Source organism: Coffea arabica, chromosome 6c (genome assembly GCF_036785885.1).
Source record: "Coffea arabica cultivar ET-39 chromosome 6c, Coffea Arabica ET-39 HiFi, whole genome shotgun sequence".
Classification (NCBI taxonomy): Eukaryota; Viridiplantae; Streptophyta; class Magnoliopsida; order Gentianales; family Rubiaceae; genus Coffea; species Coffea arabica.
In genome coordinates this window covers 25,818,181-25,820,349 of record NC_092320.1, presented here as the reverse complement: position 1 = coordinate 25,820,349, position 2,169 = coordinate 25,818,181, and the positions used below count along the sequence as shown (strand labels likewise).

Sequence of the window (2,169 nt, the reverse complement as noted above, 5' to 3'; positions counted from 1 at the left end):
TAAGGTGTTGAATTGCTTCCTATCTTGTGTTATAAGGTGAGTGACTAAGGAACTACTCTTTTCCTTCCAATAATGTTTAATTAGTAACTTATGTGAGTTGAGGTGATGATTATTGGTGCTATTTCATGATTTGGGTTGAGATTGATGACATTTTTCTATTTAATCATGTGATTTCTGTTTTAATATGATTGTTATGGTGTAGCCATATATGATGATTGGAAATGGTGTTTAAAGAAGCTAGAAGGTGGGAAAAGTGGTAAATTGCAAGCAATTTCTGTTTTGGAAGAAAAATTGGAAAGTTAGGGTTCTTTGAATTACATTCTGCCCGGCATAGTAGCTCATAGTTAGAGGCCGAATTGGCCCTGGGTTAAAACATAAAAGTTGTAGGGAATGATATTTTAGAGATACCTACAAACTTTCAGACCAATCGGAGTAGTGTAGCTTGAGAAAAGATGGAATTACCCTTGCTGCCCTGGTTTTACCCGAATTTGATAGTTGCGTCTGTAATTGGTTATTTTGGATGGGAATGCTTCCGAATTGGTTGTTGAGGTCTTCTGATGAAATGTAGCCTTGTATCTTAGCTTTCAGATGGCTTTAGAATTTCTGGATTTGGACTTAGGTAGGCTGACTTATGATGTTTGAACCAGAATGCGTTCTGTGAATCTGTTTTTCCGGTTCTGGTGTAGTATCTTGCATTTTTGACCTGGTTACACTCGAAACTGGGCTGAGTGACCTTCTGCAATATTGTAGCCCTATCTCTTAGCTTCAAAACGGTGGGTCTTATACTTTCATCCAATAATCGTAGTGCCATTGGTACCAAAACCACAAAATGATGTCAAAAACTGTTTTTTCCGGGTTAACGCTTAACTCCATTTCCGGATTTTTCTGGTTTCCTCTAATGCTTGTGTATGCTTATGGAACCCTACTTTGGTAGTATTTGACATTGGTTTATGACTCGTTATCGAGTTTTATTGTACTTGTTTGCGTGTTTTAGGGCGTGACGGTGGTTCACGACGCTCCTTTGACGGAGGTGCATGAAATATCATTTTCAAACTTGGTGAGTGTAATACTCACTTGGGTGTTACTATATGGCTTTGATACTTGAACTTGATGAGTTAAATGTTATTGCACCATCGATATTGATTGAAGTGAGGGTATACTTTATCACTCTCACTTATTTCTCATGTTATTAGAATGTTACATGGAATGTTACATGAAATGAAAAGTACTTGACTTGGTGTCGATTGGACGAGTATCCAACGACCATGATTGTTACTATTGAGCTCAACCCCATTGGTAGTTGATTGAATCGAGCCGGCGAGGGCTTGGTCGTGCCAATTAATGAACCTTGGGGACTGTTATATGGAATCCTGTAGTATGAGAGACTCTCGATTTCGGTATACTCGAGTAATATCACATTGCAAGTGTTTGGAGTTCGGGCCCGGTAGGGGTATGTTGGGTGGAAGGAATGGAAGTAAAGTGGAGTCTACGGTTGGTTATTTTTAAACATTGACGGAGAGTCAATGAGGTTCGATCAAGAATGCAAACGAGGAAAAGGGCTCTTGAGAGCCGCCCGTATCCTTTTATCACCACCATTAATGTGTGCCTTTATTTACTTTTGATGAATTGGAATGAAAAACTTTATGCTTATGTGAACTTTGCTGCTTGAGTGGTATTATCTCACTGGGCATAAGCTCACCCTATTCCTTTTGTTTTCCTTACAGGAAAATAAATACTTTTCGACTGCGATTGATAGTTGGTTGCCGAAGTGAGCTAGTTGGACATATCTTTTGTATAGCTCATTGATTGAGACTCTAAATGTACTTTTGGGTCCATTCCCCTTTTGATTTGGCAAACCATACTTGTATCCATTTTTGAATAACTTTTGTATGCCACTTTGGATTGTATATGCTTAATTCCAACATGTAAATATTTGCTTGATGGTTGGTTGGGTTTTGACGTGTCGGTTACTATTCATGGCTGACTCCGATTTTTTTTTTATTTGGACATTTTGACTTGTTTACGCGCGTTAGTATGTTCCGGAACGTCTTAGATCGATGTGAACTGAACCGTTAGTCCTGGCGAGAGCTGGGCAGGCAATCCGCTAACCCCTTTGGTTCGCCTTAGGGGAAGGTGGGGCTGTCACAAACCCCCTACCGAGCCCGCACA

General features: G+C 39.7%; 1 long non-coding RNA gene across 1 annotated transcript; it reads left to right on the top strand.

Annotated features, from left to right (window-relative positions):
* Positions 1 to 761: 761 nt before the first annotated feature.
* Positions 762 to 1,941, top strand: LOC140008027 (uncharacterized). The gene is made up of 2 exons (XR_011815442.1): positions 762 to 1,057; positions 1,725 to 1,941. It is a non-coding gene; the product is annotated as an uncharacterized lncRNA (long non-coding RNA).
* The last annotated feature ends 228 nt before the right edge of the window (positions 1,942 to 2,169 follow it).